Here is an 18,691-nt window from a genome sequence, read left to right as displayed (position 1 = left end):
ATTATTTTTTTACTTTTAAGTTGCTTTTAGAGGTCAGGTTATTGGAATTTGTAGTTTTGTTGCAGAAACATACCCTGCTTCTGAAATAAAATTAAGTAACTAGCAATTAACTAAATTATAGATTTTGTTTCATAAGTACCAGATCATTTCTCAGTTTTCTGATCTGGTTACTTGATCCCTGATGAAATCAGGTGACAAGATTAAAAAGAAATTAAAAACACAAAAACAAACAAACACCAAACAACCAAAATAAAACCAACTAAACCAACAAAACAAAATCAAACCAACAAAAAACCCAACAAAAACCCAACCTTTTTCAGCTGGGAGACAGAATCCAGAAAGTCAAGATTACTGTTGTGAACCTGCCAGTGAAGCATATGATAAAAATAAAGGATTAATTAGCTGATCTGAGACAAAAACTCCTTCCAAATTAAGTTCAACAGGTATGAGACTTTCATTTGGCCATCAATCTGTTAAAAGAAATCTCAGAAAAAGTCTTAAAGGTCTTCTGCTGATACTATCATCTCAATGAATTATTCGGCTGCTGTGAAAACGGGGGCATTCAGTGTTGCCTGTTTGTGATAGTAGCTGCTAATTAGGAATTTTACTTCCTCCCAGGTTGCCATTTTGTAAGCCATGTTCATCAGTTTTTGAGATGCCAAAGTGTAGAGTGTGGTAACAAGTTAACATTTTCCAGACATGGGTTCGATTCTTGCTTTCTGTACATGAACAGACACAACTGAATCCTTAGTCTGCATTAGACCAGGACAAGGATGTCAATAAAATAAAATCTTCTCAGCCAGCTACAGAAATGCAATGAACTGACATTTCCTGAGAAGTTCAAATTTCTCAAAATGAGTCAATAAGTCAGTTTCCAGGCAAGACTCACTCTATGCATGATCAAAGCTTGAAGTTGTAAGTACATTGTATTTTTGTATATAAAATGGGCTGCATGTTCCCATTATGGCCATGTCAAACCTGAACAAATGACTTATTATGTCAAGATAAAGCTTTACTAACTTTTACTAAATTTTAAACTGCCAGAGAAGAAATGTTGAGGACTTTATCTGAGCACATCTTATTGCATTATTTTCTTCCAGATTTACTAGTAAAAGATTATTTTATTATTATTATTATTATTGCACCTTCTAAAGTATAGATACTACAGTAGAAACATGATGTGCTTAGTCCTTCCAGACACAGCACACATGATCTGTGAATACTCAAGTGTTTACAACCTGTGAACTAAAAGAGACCTAAAAAAGAGAGAATCAAAAACTAGATTCTTTTATTGCTGAAAGGTATTAAATTCTCAGTGAAAATACAATTAAAAGATCATTCAGTACTTTAAAACATCTGGAACTGTTTCATCTAAAACCCTCCGCGAATATCTGTATTTTTATTGGATATGTGTGTGATGCTAGAATCAATTTTTGGTTTGTCAAAATTCTGTGAAGTCACATTCTTTCTTGAACCCGTAGCCAGGTTTTCAAAGTAATAACGTTTTTAGAAATGCTCCTTCTGCAAGTATTTCGGTAGCAGTACCAGTTGTGAATTGTGCTGAAGCGGTAAGGAGCTTGTGGCTACAAAGGCATCTGTGCATTACATGTGACAGAGTCACTGCACCCACTGCAAGTTCTGCAGCTGCTCCTGGCAGCCCACAAGTCGGCCCAAGAGCAGAATGCAGCTCTGGGGTGTTTAGAGGCATACTAGACTGACTGACCTCAGACAGATTGACAGTTTGGGACAGACAGCAGCAGTGATTACAGCCCCAGTGATTCCATGACCCGTCCTTGTCCCACCCCATGTTGGTGTATCTTCCAGTAAGGAGTGCCCTGGTCCCTAGGGCTGTGCATCATTAAAAGGTCCAGGGGTCGTTTGAGCTCTGAGGATAAACATTTGTTCCCAGGCTCCATTCAGGTACTGGCATGGCATTGTCCATGCAACTCAACCCCTGTGCTGAGAGGGTTCAGTTACACACACCCAGGCTGCTCTGTGCTTGCTGGCTGAGGATGGGGGACAGCAGCAGCTGAGCCCCAGGAGAAGCCCTTTGTCCAGTTCAGATGAAAACCTGAGAGCAGTGTGTTAACTACTAGGTAGGCAGCAGGAGGAGGGCACAGATAAGGAAATACCATACTCTACAAGAGCACAGCAAGTGCCAAGAATGTGTGCCACCCTAGATTTCATTTTCCTTTGGTGGGAAGAGTGATGGGCTCACCACTGGTATCATGAACTTCTCAGCTGCTACCACCCTTACAGGATGCAATGCATCTTGTCTTATCTAACACTTAATTTTTTATAATCTGATCTAACTGCCACTTAATCAGAACAAAACTGTGATTGTAACATAGGCAGGAGCAGAGCAGATGTTTGGAAGCAGGTTTTTCTCCTTAGGAGCTGTGGCTGTGCCTCAGACAGTCTCAATTTTTTATTCTCCCTGGATTTTTGTATGATGGCAGGCATGTGTAAATGTATGCTTCACATCTGTGGAGCTTCTAACCCACTTTCATGATCCATAAGATTCTAAGCTGGAAACTCTTTTTTGTTCCAAAGGTGGCTGGAAGCTCCTGAGGAAGACCAGAACAACCTTGTGCTCACTGTTGTGCCCTGGAGACAGAGTCAGTATCTTGTGGGAAGAGTAGTCAGCCTGACTTAAGGCCATTAGGTAACAACAGAGAAGCAAACCCAAGTAATTCCTGGTGAATTACGTAAACAAACCAGCAAGCCAGAGGCTTCATCATTGCTCAGGTCTGTGCAGACTTTTCAGAAAGTTGGTTCAGTCTCCAATGCTCAAAGGACAGCAAAAGAATTTAGAGTAAGGTTCTTCTAAAAGAACTAGTGTTTAAAGTGTTACAAATAGTTAAAATTAAGTAGCCAGAAGGTTCATTGCCTTTGTGGGCTTTGAAAAGTAATTTCTTTCCTGGAATGTTAAGGGAAATAAATATTGTTCAGACAGTAAGGAATTAAAACTGAGGTGACAAACTGGAGTTATAAACTGGAAGTTTGGGTTTCCCACACACACACCTTAGGCTTAACTGGCCTGTAGGTATGCAACTCAATTAATAGCTTTATCACTCTTTTACACCCGATAATCTGCCTTTTTACGTAGCTATGTACTTTGGACATTCAAAGAGTACTTGAGAGTAAGGAAGTTTGCCAGTTTGGAGGATTTTCAATTCCACCATTATCTTGCTTAGTTTACACTTCCTCCCTTTATTCCCGAGCTGATCCAAGTGCCTGCTTTCTGTCTTGCAGATGTACTTTCTCCAAACACATCACTAATTTCAGGTATTTTTGCCTCACAGTGCAACCTGGGAGCCAACATTTTCCCTATTGCTTACATGCAGGACAAGGCAGAAACACATCAAAATAGTCTGCCTGGGTCTTGAAAAACTTGTCTCAGAGCCAGCAGCAAACTTAAAGCCCCAGGCTCAGGGATGAGCCAAAGAGGGTGAGCATTTGTAAAGCATCTCAAGAACCTCCAGCCACAGGCTCTGAGAAAGAGGAAGGATCCAGGCTAAACTACTTAACCACTAAGGGGGCATCAGAACAGATCTCTGCTCTGCTTCATTCCTGAAGGGATGCCTGGCCAACTGGTTATATCCTCTGCAGCCAGCTCTCTTATAGGATGTGTAGGAGATGACTGTGCAGGTCTGTGGATACTGCCCATCCCATAACTGCTGCAATACCAAATGGATATGAAATGGCCTGAGGGTGACTGTAATCTTTGCAAGCTCTCCAGCTGCTGTGACACAGCCTATCCTCTGTCTCCAGGATCAGCTCTCACAGAACAAGGCTGCATTGTACCAGTACCTGACTTGCTAGACCACAGCTCATTTGAGTCCTCACAGCTCCCATTGCAAGAGAGGAAAAAAAAAAAATTAGGGCTATCAGTCTAGAATCTCTCATAAGAAAAACTCTACACATCTCACCCCGACCAAATCTTGAGACTGAGCCTTTTTTTAAATTGAATTGTTTAAAAATCAATCAAAACTGGGAATACTACACCACTTAGAAACTCACTGTGCCTGTAACTCCTAGAAGATGGGTCAATATTTCAGTACTCAGCATCAAGAAGAACTATGGAGTTGTGTCTAAAACAGGCAAACCCTCATTTTTCCAAAGGTTGAGCTGCTGAATAGCATGACAGAACCAGCCTCATCCTCTGATGTTTGATTTACATCAAAAAGAGCTGATCAGTAAAATCACAATTTCAGATTATAAAACTGCCTTACACTATTGGATTTTGCAGATGTTTTGTTCTTCTTTTCTCTTGAAGAAGCACATCCACCCAATGACAACTAGGAATGAAGCTGTGGAAAAACAGAGTTATGCCATCTGGATGAAGTGACATGGGCAGGGACCAGGCATCTTCTTCCTGACTGCAGGCTTGTGTCTCTACCGGCTGGCTTTTCCTTACTGTCAGTGGTGCTGGGCAGGACTCTTAGCAAGGAGGCCTGTAGGTAAGCATGTTACTTACAATGAACCTTTGCCTTTTGCTAAATAAGTTTGTTTAATCCTGAGGGATGCAGCCTGTCACTGAAAAATCTAATATATGAGATTTTACTTTGAAAACACAGCACCATGCTCTGTAAATTTCAGCCAGGTGTATTTGGCTGCATTTCATTCATTGTTCCCTATGAGAATTCTCTTTCATATTTTCCACAGGCAAAAACATGAGGGATAGTTTAGTGTATTGCTCTAACATACAACTCTGGGAAAGCTTGAATGGCTTTGATCATAAACCAGGAAACATTTCTCAGACCTCAGACAGACTTCACTGCAAGAAAAATGTCATGGAAAGAAAACCACCCCAACTCCTCTGCAATGCAGACTTTAAATCTGCATCTGGCCTCATGGAAGAAGGTTATTAGTACATGCCTTCAACACTCTTTTCCATGTGCACTGGCCATCAGTTGATAGTGCTTAATTATTCCTTTTACTACCACAATGTTTATTTTCTGGATAACTATCACACATTTTTTATGTTTTCTATCTATTTACCTTCACAGTCTTCTGACAAGATGATAGAAAATAGTATGCCTGTTCCCTTTGATTCAAAGGTGTACTGATTTCTAAACAACTTCCTTGATAGCTGACAGCTTTTTACCAGTGCTTGATGTGGATAGTGTACGAAGAATCAACTGCTGACTGCTGGACTGGCATTTATTTTTATTGTCTACCACATAAATGTGTCTGTGATTCATGATTAGTTTAAAAGCAAGACTTTTTGTTATGAAAAACAAGACGTGTCAGATATTGATGGGAGAAAACTCATTAAAACATAGTCAGGATAAGAAAACAAAATGGGCAAACCATGTCAGTTTGATAGTTGGTCTGTTGCAAGACTGAATTGCTATCACTCAGTTATTACCTGTGCAAACACATGTTTTTCTCCTTTTATTTATTTAAGAGATTTTATTCATACATGAAAGAACACTTAAGCTCCAAATTGAGTCTGGATCTTCAGGTTATGTGTCTCTGAACACAGATGACAACAAGAATATGGTCAAGCTCTTGTACTGGAGTAAGTGAATACCTGCAGTCCCATTCCATGCTGTTAGCAAAGAACAGTTTACCATACAGACAGAGAGGGATAAAGCCTGCACCTCTTGATTTTGGTCCACACAGACTGTTCGAGCAGACTTGTTCCTTTTTGCTACAGATATGCAATAAAACCACAGAAAGAGCAACCATGACTGTATGTGAAAGGAATCAATTTCCTCAGTGCACAGACATGGATCTGTTCTGTTCTTGGTGTTACAGAAGAAGGTAACCTCTGTGGCCTTTTGTGACTGCAGCTGAACAATTTAAGTAGCAGCACTTAGAGAAGAAAGAGGCAAGCAGCTCTTTGTCATGGGAGTTTCATTGTCAGAAATGTAGGTAGATGGTAAAGGGCTGGCATGAAGCACTGCTTCCATTGCTCATTCTAGAGTAGCTTCTGAGGCAGAAACTGTAATGAGGGGAAATTAAGCCTACACGTGGCTCACAGTGGCCCAGTTTCATCCTATGCCTCTAATGAGGACTGCTCACAAAATCATTTTTGAACAAAGTGCTAAAATCAGTACTTACATATCACACTTTTTAATCCTGAGAGATTCAGTGCGCTTAGAAGACAAGTAAGTAATTTATCTTTACACTAAGCACCTGGCCTGTTGAGAGTGCACCTGAGGTGTTTTAGCGTTCAGCACTAACCCTTTGAAACATCAAAATCATGCCAGTCCTGAATAGTGTTACTGCTGATAGAGAAAGGTGTCCTCTTCATGTGCATTAGCAGTCCTTGCCCAGAGAAAACAGAACACTTATAGCACTGAATGAGCAGCCAAATTGGCCAGGTGATTTTTGCCTAGATGCTGCGCACATTGAACACTGGGTAGCCTCCCCAATTTGTTCTAAGAAACACTGAAAATAGAGTCCTACTGCTCTTTTCATTTTACACAAAGCCCTGAGGACTGCTCTAGCAATTTAACACTGAACAGTTGGATTACATTGCTCAGGAATGTTCCCTGGCACTGTTTAATTTACTAGTATAGGCATAGCCCAAGTACCCCTAAGAAAACAGGCCTTGAAAGATCACGTAGCTGTAAATAGTAAAGTCTGAGCAGAGTGGAGTGCTGCAGTACATGTGGGTGGAAGGGGGTGCCTTTCCCACTCCTGGGTGGATTTCCTGGGCATTGTGAGTGTTCCCTGGTTGTTTCAACTGCAGAAAAAATGGCTCAAGCTTTTGACACACACACACATAGGATGCCATCTCTTCTCCTTTCATTTCCACATTTTGCAAATGAAAGCCTTTCTTGAAGCTTTTAGCTCTGCCTGAAAAGACTCAAATGGATGACAGGAAAGAAATGTGTCTGAGAATCCATTTTTCTGGTTCCTGATAATGGCAAAATTCCCACTGATGTGAGTGAACTTCTGATGCTGTAGATTTACTGTATATTCTTAATCCCAACTGCCCAGAGGCAAGAACATCCTCAAATACTTACTTGTGTGTTCTCCATTTCCAAACAAGCAATACTTTTTCTGATTTAAAAGCAAAAATCTGTAAGGTATGACATTTTGAACCAACTCAGCTGAAGAGAATAGTTTTCCTGCTTTCATGCTGATCCAAGTTCTGGAAGTACTGTACTAGTTCTTTTATTAATACTAGTTTATTAATATTATTGCTTTTATCAATCTCCTCTCCAGCACAAAAGCTCATCTGCAAACTATTAGAGTCCCACCTTTGGAGCTCAGCTCAGAACATCTGTTGCTTGTGAGTGGGGTTTGATACCAGTGAGAGTTGACTGTATCATCCATCAGATTTATCATTTTAAGGGGGAGAAAACCTGCCCAGCTGAATATGCTGCTAGAAAGCATACCTGTCCCTTAAGTAAATAGACCTCTGTTTGAATTTCCTATCAGTCTGGAGACAAACAAAATAAAAATCATGGGCTTTAACTGCTACCAATAAATCACCATGCACCGCTGTTGTCAAGGTAGGCAGACAATATTTCAATATTTCTGAAAAGGGCATACTGGAAAAAAACCCACTTTTTCTTTCACCTTTTCTGTCATTATTTAGATCTATTATTTGATTCATTATTAAAGCATGTTATAGCTTGGTTTACATTTAATTTTATGTTTAAGAATTCAGAGGTGATATTTCTGGGTAAAGTATTTAGGCATGTTCTTTTGCTGTATGCTACATTAGACCAATTCTTTGCTGTAGAATTTGTTTTGGTGAAAATACTTGGTATTCAGAAGTCGAAATCTGCTCATTGTAGAATATTTTTGGAAGTAAGTGAATCACTATTAATGGTGCTTGCAACAACATTTGTTCCCTGTTCACTTTTTGGAATAGGTTATGTTTGCTACAACAGTAATCAAGAAAAATACAGTACCAAGTATTTCTTCAGGTATTTAGTGCCAAGACTTCATTCAAGAAAGCAAGTAGAAGCCCGTTTCACAGCACTAGAAGTCTTGATAACACATAAACAAGGACATATCTGTCATGAAAAATGTGACCACCTCCTCCCAGACCTCCAAGACTTTTAGAAGTGTTGCAAGAACCTGTCTAGGCACACTTGACAGAATTAGACTAGCTGGAATCTTTCATGTATAAAAGTGCTCAGTATGTTGTCTCCAGATGTCACCTTGCTCCATGCAGGCTTTGCCTTGGCATGTTAGCTGAGCCTGGCTAGAGGTGCTCAGTCCCGCAGCAAAGCTTAGCAGTCCTGGCTCCCTGAGTTTGAAGGCTTCTGCTCAGCTGGGAGTACTGGCAGCCCTCACTTGCTCCTGGTTCCAAATTTTTGGCAGTGAAATTTACTCACCTTCAACTACAGAGCAGCATCGGATGCTTGACTACAGTGAAAATCACTTGCTTTTGCTTGCAAAAATCCCAAGCTTGCTTGTGAAATTATTGACTGAACTTGCTCTGCATGGAAAGGTACTCAAGTAATGTTTTATAGAGGTTGTTTTCAGACAATTTGTTAGAGGAAGAATCTACATTTTTTTAAAGCAGTAATTGTAAATGCAGCATTAGCAGTACAATATAGCTTCCTTAGTTCTTTCAGAACCAGTCAATAGAATGCCAAGAGAAATGGAGGCAAAAATGGGAAATTACCACATTCAGGGGTATCATGAAGATGTATGACTATTTTATAGTTATAATCTCCCTTCGTTTTAGGGAAGGATTACTCTGAGGTACCAGAATATAGAGTATATAGCTTGTACATGCATCCATGAACCTCCAAAGCTCAATTTATTCTCCGATTCAGAGCTTAAAAGGCAGATAAAATGGACCCTCATATTCAGACTGCAGTGATGTCTATTCCAGAGACTGACTAGAGACCAAAGAAAGTCTGTGACAACTTATTTCTCTCATTTGCTTGCTCTGATGTGTACATTCAAGAGTTCTCTATTGTGTCTAGTATGTTAAACAGCTTAAGAAAAATATAATTTGCCCTTGCCAGCCTTGCTTTGCTTATGAACAAAGGTACAGAGGGAAAAAAAAAAGGTAAGAATTTCAACAAGTATAACTATTGAGGATGTTGTAGCATAAGTACCCAGTAGAGACCTATCATGCCCTAGTTCAAGCTGAGTTAGCACAAAGTCTTCTTTCATTCATGAAAAGAAACAAACTTAGGTACCTCAGTTACTGCTGTTCAGTAACTGATTAGTTCGCAGTATAAAATGAGTGCAGCTCCTGGGATGCTTTGTTCTGGCTGCTCCCATTGTGCTTTCACTTTACTTCTATTTTCACAAAGTAATATGTTCCTTTACTTGCCCTTATGGATGAATGAAAGCTCAGTTACCAGCACAGGAGTTACCGCTGGTGAGGAAACGTTTACTCAGAATAGAAGTATTGTGCCACCAGCTGTGTTAAATTGCTGCCTCTAAGCTATTGTGGGACAATTCAAGCCTGTTGTAAAATAGATAGCAGGAAGGCATGTGTGTTTCCAAGGAAACCCTTGGCTGCAAGTTTATTGTATAAATATCACTGGGTGGGGAAGATGTGCCTAACGGAAGAGTGGGGAAAAAAATGGCATGTCTCAGTGTCTGAGGGAGGGTTGTAAGCAGAAGCCGAGTGAAACAGATTTACCAGTTGAGCAGTTGATCTTTCTTCAGCTGGGAAAAGCAAGGAAAACAGGTCTGTCATACAGAAGTGACTGGGGAAGAAAATAGTGGCTGTCAGGAGTTATATGACCATGACGGGCAAGTCCATGCACCAAGGGGTGGAGAAGCAACAGTAGCCCCTGCACCTTCTCATACTCACTAGAGCAAAAGAGGCTGGTAAACCATTGCTGGATTTGCTCAGAGCTATGCAAGAGAAGAGGCAGATGAATGTAGTAGTGGCAAGTAGGAAAGTAAGGGAAATATGAAAGAGGGAATCATCATAATTATATATCTAAGCATTGGGACAGATTCAAAACCAAGAGCAAGACATTTATATTCTCCAAAGATTATCTGCATATAACTTCTTAGGGTTGTGGACAAGGATGCTACTAGAATTCAAAGAAAAGCAGCATGCAATGAATCCAACACAGTGCACATCACATGTATGGCAAGACTAGAGGAGTGTGTGCTGAAAGCTTGTCTCTTCTTCTAGACTTTACAGAGACTGTCTGTAATTCATCAGCAATTTCAACAAGTCATTAGTGAAGCAGTCATATTAGTTTTCATTAATATTATGGGCTTTACTGCTTCATATATAGAATCTGAGCACTGCAGTGCTGTGAGAAGTACAGCTTGAGTAGGGGGATCTGTCAGAGAAAGCAAAGGGCTTACAGCTCAGAAGAAGGGCTGATTTCCTTCCTGCCAGTGATGGAAACAGGTCATTTCAGCATCTCATACCTTACATGAATCATTCAGTAAAATGGAATAACACTGCTGTCCCTGTAAAGCAGTTTGAGCTATGGGTCTGAAGAGTACTCTGAGTTGACAGCATTATTAATTTCAGTCCAAATCAGGTGCACAAGTACTTCAGGGCAGATGAGCAACAAAAGTACTTGCTGGGCTATGGCACTCAGGATGCTCCAGCACGTGCTGTCATAGTGACCAGAAAGATCTTGCTGATCTGGACTCCTTTCATACTGCAGATAGTTACAGCAAAGACAAACTGGATGGGAGGCAGCAAGCACTTGACACTTGGGATCATCGGTGTTCATCTTAGGCAACTGGCTTTGGTCACTGATGGAGCGTGGTATTGTTCCTAAACTGTACCAGCTGTGCCATCTGCCAGCTACCACCTGCACTCAGTGAAAACCCCCTGCTCTTCCAGTGGGATGATCTGCCAGATTCCTTGACATCTAGCTATCATGGCTAGTGGACACCCAACAGCCTGGACTGAGGACCACAGTGCATGTGACGTGGTGTTGCTCTGTTGGCATGTTCAAAGCTGTGCCGGTTGGGCATGCACCACTCAGCTGCTGCGGCATGCAGATACAATGCTCCTGGCCTTGCTGTTGCCCATGATTGTGAAAGGGAGACAAAAAAGTATCTGCAGGTATAAAGGCACACTTGGCTGATCTCTGATGTATCCTTCTGCCATGAACAGAAAGGCTCAGGACAAGGGAAGAAACCATTTCAGTTTGCAGCCTCAATCTCTGCGATCACATTTCAAGCTCCAAGGAATTTGTACTCATTGCAATTAATATTATTTCATATTAAATAATATACATGCAGTTTTTAACTTAGCCAATGCTTTTCATTTTTGTTCTCCAGTAGTTTTTTGGGTTTTTTGTACCATAGGATCTCACAGTTCTAATTGCCTATTTAACACCCCTGTGTGAGGGGTTTTGGTCCCTTTAGAAGCATTACAGAGCAGGACCTTAGCATGGGAAAACTGCTTCTGACTGTGGAAGTACTACTGAGGTCTGCTCTGTACAATTTGCAGGACTGAACCCATGATGCTAAGAAATATTTTGAAACTAAGTCCAGGGATTTGGAAGCATCTTCCAAATACTTCCAACCAAATTAGGAAGCATCTGGTTTAACAAAAGTTGTCCAAAATACAATGTCCCATTCAGGAACTTCATCAGGTCTCCTCAGAGACCAGGGCAAATGGATGAACCCTTAAGGTATTTTGCTTTAGGAAGCTGTCATGCACTATTCAGCACCATCATATTTAGTGTTTATACAACAGCATTTCCTTGAAGTGGAAGTCTCAGCTGCTGGATTTATGATACAATTTCATGAACTGGGCAAGCTTCAGAACATATTGTAAAGTCACTTGGGGAGAAAAGAAATCTCTTGCTTAATTTATTGAGTTACCAATGAACCTATTATCTTTCTGCAATAAATTGTTTTAGTTTTCAATTAAGCTGGAAATCATTCACCCAATTTTACCCTAATGAATGAACGCCTCAAGTCAGAATCCATTTAAGAAAAAGATTTTAGAGCTAGTTATTTTTGCTAAAAGAGATGGTGGCTTTTTTCCTGTTTCAGACATGCCATTGCTTTCAAAGGTATAAGATGGAGAATCTAGGATGAAATAGATACTGCAATTAAAAGTGTATGTCACTGTCAGAAGATCCCGGGGGATTCCTTGCCTCTCCAGACGATCTGTCCCTATTTTAACAAAATACTTATGTCTTGGTAATGGTACACTATTCTGTTCACTTTGCTAGAATTTTAATAAATACTTACTTTGTTCCATTTAATTTCAGTCCTCAATACTGTCAGACTCTGTAAAATGCTAAGTTGAACTGCAGCTAAAAAGCCTATATTCTTTAATGTTAGTCTGAGCTGTTCCTTTAATTCAGTTTCATTTTGCTGTCTCTACACAGGTAATAAATATCAGTTTTACAGGAAGAATTCTTTCATGTAGTAATTTACAGACATATGGGATTTTAAGCTTTGGTGAGTTCAGAATTCCTCAGATGAAAAAATATGAGAGTAATTCTCAATGGAGAAGCTGGTAGGTCTCATATACTTGCTGGGCACTGAAAAATCAAGGATTTTTTTCATTTTTATTTTGATGAGAAGAAACAAGCAGTTTACATGGATTCCTGCTTCATGAGAATTTAAATATTTCAGAAAAATCACCACCCTTTATTTGCCTATAAAGCACATTCCAAATTTTTAGTATTAATTTTGGTGAGGTTTCAAATATTCCAAACTAGAGGAAAGCCAGAGATTTCACATGTTTTCTTCTCTAAATGAGTAATTCATATTTATTTCCTCTAACATCAGCAAACCTTTTAAATGCTGAGGTTTCAAAAATCTGTTATGAATTTTGTCCTTGCTTCGGTGATCGTTCTGAGTGGTAAAGTGCAACCTAACATATGATACAAGACTGGCAGTCAGGGAAGTGAGATGTTGGGTGAAACCCAAGTCATGCTCTACCATGTTTTATTGTGGATTTGAGTGGGACCAAGACTTCACTTCTGTTCTCAACCTTGAGTTACATCTGTATTCATGAAAAGGGTTCTGATGAATTCAAATGGCTGAGGCTGAATTTGGATAGCTGGATTGAAGAAACTTACAGCCAAGACTGCCATTCAATCCTAGAATACTTTTGCTGAAGAAGTGGTGATGGTGCATCGTGATTAAGTGCTTGGTGCTGTGGAATTTTCCACTCCTGCTGTACAAATCATCTGATGTATACCGTTGATCTATATTGTTGGACTGTTTAAGAGCAGCAATTGGCCCTGGTTCCTGCTCCCAGGGTATTAAATGTTGGCTGTGGTACACATGAACAATGATCCAGGTGAAGAGAGTAACAGAAACATCTATATATGAAGAGGGCAATTGTTTCAGGTTGGCTTTGTCTTGTCTTTAGTTGTTTTTAGAGGCTACATGTTCTGACAGGGGCCACGTATCAAATATAGTGCTCCTAGAGGACTTGGTGGAGTGACACTTGTTATTCATCACGTTTTCATTTTTTCTTGACATTCTCCTTGTCAATAACCACCTTCCTGAAGTTAACAAAAGTCAAATAAACCTTGTGGAAAGGCAGAAATAGAGAAAAGCGAATGATTATACATGCAAACATATGCAAACAAAGCCCTAATTAATTCTTAAAGACTCTCATTATCAAAGTGCATTATAAAACACAAACAGATCAGTGCTGAGATGTGTGACTGCCAGAGCTCTCCTCCACCAAAGAGGCACAGTTAAATTCCTCTTTCTTTTGCCCAGTCAATCTTTGTATCCTTTCTGAAAAGCATTCTCAAGTGCATCTCTCAAAATCATTTCAGGCAGCTGCCCCAACTTTCCCTTGCCTATCAGTTGTGCTCGCACATTAGCCTCCTTGCCTTCAGAAGAAGTGAAAGGCCAAAAGTCCACAGAATAAACTACAGATGAGGCAGACTAATTGGTCTCAAAATCGAAACATATGGCTTCTTTCAGGATCTTGACTTTTTAAATACTTGTTTAAAGTAAACATTTGCAATTCCTCATGAAAGGCACTTTCCTCCCCAAATCCTCTTGACCCTTAGTGACCTTTCTTACCAATTGCACACTGCTTCACCCTTGGGGATGATTAAATCTTGAGAGGCTTTTTTTCTTTTCTTCTTTTATTCCCCACATTTGTCTCCGAGGACTAACTTAAGAACTGGATTGAAGAAAGCTAACCTAGGTCAGAAGGACAGAAACACCACATGCCCACCTGAGCACCCCACATGGGTGTCTGAGGTTAGGACTGGAAGGGAAGGTTCACACACCATTGCAGAACTTTGTCTTTTAAAAAATGGACTACAAAAATAATCACCAAACACTGATTCACCAAAGCTAAGTTTTTGAGCTAATCTTTCAACTGAAAGCCAGCTTTTGTGTCCAATGGGCAGAGGGGGAGCACAGGGGCAGAGAAAAATGGCCTTAGGCAATATCATCACTGAGACAAAATATTTTAAATATATGGCCTATGGCTGTTGTCTCCTCTGACAAAAAAAGGCTGACAAAAGTGATTGACACCAGGCTATAATCACCTGCAAAGGCAGGCAAACCCTCCCAGTGTGTATCCACACCCTTCAGTGTGTCAGTACATGAAAGTTAATCAAAGTCCCTCTGAAGTCTCTTTATTTATAATTTGTGTTTCAGGCTCAATGTCACTCCCAAGCCCTTGTACAATTGTTAGTTAGGCAGTGTCAGAGCTTGTGCAAGGGGAGACATCGCACAGCTGCTCATGCCCTGGCACAGAGAGCCTGATGCTTGCTCGCAGGACCAGGAGGAGTTGTTGTCCAAATATAGGCAACAGTTGCTCCAACCTTTCTTTACAGTCTTGTTTGCCAAGAAGCTGGGAAGATTAGTTCTTGTAAAGAGCTTAGTTTTCAAAAGCTCTTCTGCCTAACACCTCAGTCTGTCGAGTTAGATGCCAGCTTGCTTCTCCCATCCCCAGTGCATAAATAAAAACATCCTGGTAGGGCTACACATGTGACAGGCAACGCCCACTGTCCAAAGCCACAGGGAGGCAGCAGGAGCATCTCCTCCCCACGTCCCTGTAAGCCGATGAGTGAGTGCCATGAAGGCAACAAAACATTGTGCTGCCATGCATATATAGCCACATGGAGAAGAAGGCTGGTAAATCAGCTGGACCTGGAGAGATCTGCATTTTCAGCCAGGTCACACAGCCTTGTGTGACACTGTGATGCTTCATGCCTCACACCTGGGGAAATTCCTAGCCCTGTACCTCCCCATATGCTGTGCAGGTGGAGATGGACTCTGTACATTGCAATACATGCATGTGCCTAAGCTTGCTTCAACCTACCTGCTGAGCAGGTCTGCTTTATGCAGACTGAATAGGTATCTTGTCTAAATAGAGAGAATTTTGCTGGGTCTCATTCTCTGGTGAATGCTGCAGCTTGACTGCTTTGCTCCCTATGGTTTCTTAAGAGATTTCTGTACCAGGGCAGGAAGTCCCACACTGAGACCCCAGCAAGCAGGGCAAGAACCTGCAAAGCTAGGCAGGAATATTTGTCAAGAAGATAGTGGTTGCCTAGGTATGGGCACACACTATATGTGCAAGGCACCTCTTTTCACCAGCAATTCCTCAACCCACAGCTCCAATATAGGATTCAAAGGGAAAAGAGACATCTCTCACACAGGGAGGGCTCTATTTCACAAAGACCTGAGATGCACAGGAATTCCTGATTCCATTGACTTTGAATTAGGACCTTGATTCCAGATTTCACATGTTGAAAGGAAGTACCCCCACTTCTGCATGCTGGATACTCTGTCCTCTTGTTTGAATCTGTTTCCAGTTTGTGTAACTCAGGATTGAGGGAAGATACTTGGCTTGTCATGTTGCATCTCTGTCAACCACTTTAACCACTGTGCCATAAAGTTTTCTGATCTGATTAATGTTTGTTGTTCTTCAAGGGTGGACTTTACTTCAGAGGAAGAGCTCACATCTGATTGACATAGCCTAAATTCTACCTCTCCCACCAGATCTGCATTCTGGTCCCTTTCTGAGCAAGGTAAAATGGGGTCTCCTGGGTTGCAGGAGAGTGCTTTAAGTTAGGAGGAAAACAGTGACAGTAGTTGCTTGTTATCAGGGAGATGATCTGAGAAGATGAATTAGAGAGTGTCCTTCAAGTAACTGATGGGGAAAAGCAGAGTGTGAGCATCCTTCTGGACCTTAGGCAGTTGTCTGGTCTCTGCACAATTTGGCAGTGTCAGAATGCAACTTGTCCAGGTTGATGGAGAGAGTATTGGGAGTTTAGGGACATTCGGGAACTGATTGATCAACCAGGATCTGAACAAACATCTAAAGCTGGATCCAACAAATTACTGATTTAAGGCACCAGAGTGACCTCTTCTGTGGACCTGCTCTTTCATACCTGTGACCAGGTGTGCATTTCTGTTAGAAACATAGGATCATTTCTGTTCTCTCTCATTCTCAAGTATTCCCATTTGTCAGACCTCAATTAACAAGAGACTTAACATTAAAAAATACATTTGTACATGAAGGATAGTCTTATACAAGACACTGGGAGAGTCTGCTGACACTGTGAGTGTTACTTGAAATTATTTCAGTCTCCAGAAAAAATGGTATTGGGATGCCCATTTTTTTAATCAAGGAATAAATAGGAGAGGATTCAGTGAGTAATGTATTAATGTAGGATTTAAAGCTAAAAATGGAACGCATATTTATCAGACTCCCTCTGTACATTCTCTGGTGCCTCATTTCTTCTCCATCTGCAAAACAAAGGATTCTTTCTCAGCTAGGTACAACAGTAGCAGAGGCCTAGAAGTGATTAAGTTGATTCCAACATAATAGGAAACAGGGGTTTAGCTGATCTTAAAAGCAAGAATCAATGCACAAGCATGACCTAATGCGAGGGCTTGCTGGGACTTGACTGAATATAAAGCTTATAATATGAGCTTATTTGTCAGTTTCTTTCATAGGCAAGGCCTCATATCTGGTGCATCCAGCCATACAAGCTAGCAAATGTATTCAAAAAGCATTCAACATCATATGCCAGAGAGCTTCATGGCCATTATATAGGGAACATTTCTTTACAAAGCTGAATGCATACATGCCTTTGTTTACTAATTGTCTTTGCTGATGAAGTTATGCCTTCAATATTTTTTCCCTTAAAGGATGCAACATTTTATCCCATATTAACTTAAGTCCTGAAACCAGGTGGGGAAAATTCTCTCCTGTTTGCTTATAATGAGACTCCACTATCTCATTTTCAGTGGAGGTGATATGGAGATATGCATAAACTTATCTCTGACTACATCTAGTCTGTGGGTCTGTCTTAGTCTTTTATCTATATCTTGGTATGACTGGAGTGTGTTCTATCTAACTCCTTGCAGACTGCATGCCTGGGTTTTTTGCTCAGAGATTTGGGAAACTTGTGTATGCCCGAGACCTCCAAATTAGGTTCCAAGTCAAGAGTTTGGGTGAGGCCCGAGCATCCTCTTCTGAATTGTCCTCCAGAGGGGTCAGACAGGGAGCTCACACAGGGCTACCTGGCAGGAAGAGCATCCTGAAGCTCTACAGGGCACTACAAGAGTAAGTTATTATTCAAAGATTTTTATAGAAAATACTACCACTTCAATCTGAATAGAGGTTCCATTATACTTTCAAATACTGAGACTGCCACTGTATCTGTTCGATGAAGATGTTATAAAAATAAATTATAATCTAACTTGGAAGTAACTCACCTAAGATGTGCAAAGCAGTTTCTTCATCTAAGTTATCTCTTTAGGTGCAGATAAGAAATTCCTTCTTCTCCACTCCCACCCAAAACCTCATCATGAACTCTCAGTAAAAACAACTCTCCCAATCTCTGGAGAGGTGAGGCAATTCCCTGCAATCCACTGTCTAGCAGTGACATTATCATATTTATACATGGATTCTCAAATCAGTATGGTTCAGTTAGTGTTGAGTGAAGAGAGCATCCATCTCTGGGGCTGTTCCCTGAGCCTCCAGGCTTCCCTGATGTCATACTCCTGACTTTTAAGAGAATTCTTTCAATCTCAGAGGACCGGGCTGGGAGGAGGCTGTCCCGATCAGTGTCAGACACATACACACAATTTCTCTGACTAATTTGGCAATACAATATAAACAAAAGACACACTTCACGGAAAAGGCATGAGGCACACCCTGACCCAGTTGCTCCGCACACTCGCCACCCTGCATACGAAAAGGCTGCATAGCTAGACTATTTCCATTAGCTGAAGTAAACACTACTTGAGTGAAAATAGGAGGGAGACATGCCTCCTATTGAAATATTTGAGTCTTTTCTGAAATGGAGATATTTCAAATGTTTACTGTCTTTTTCCTAAGACTGTGTTTATAGTTACTAATAGCGCCACACAGTAGAGGTGCCACCCAGCACCCCTCTATTTTTTCATGAATGAGATTTTGAATAGACGGGTTCAGATTCTCTTGCTGGGGCAATATACCTCATGAAAAAAAAAACAAATAGCAGTTTTGTTTATAACTTGAGACTTTCATTTTAGTGGTAATAAAACTTCTTTGCTTCTAAAATTGATCCCACCACAGTTTTTCTTTGCCTCAGCTTTTTCATCTCCCTTCAAACTGAAATATATTTTGGCTATTCTGATAATCAGAGAATCAATATGAAGAAGACTGCTACTTCTCCAAATTGTGTATCAGCCATAGCCCAAAGGCTGCTTCCTGGGCTGAGAAAGAGATGTCTAGGAGGTGCCTTCTCACCTTTCATTGCCCTTTGAAATTCCAGTCCCTGCTGTTATCTGCACCATTGACTGCAGCCATAAACCTCTTTGCAGAATGGGA

Source organism: Anomalospiza imberbis, chromosome 3 (assembly GCF_031753505.1).
Source record: "Anomalospiza imberbis isolate Cuckoo-Finch-1a 21T00152 chromosome 3, ASM3175350v1, whole genome shotgun sequence".
In the NCBI taxonomy this organism is placed as follows: Eukaryota; Metazoa; Chordata; class Aves; order Passeriformes; family Viduidae; genus Anomalospiza; species Anomalospiza imberbis.
Note: the sequence above shows the minus strand (reverse complement) of the source record.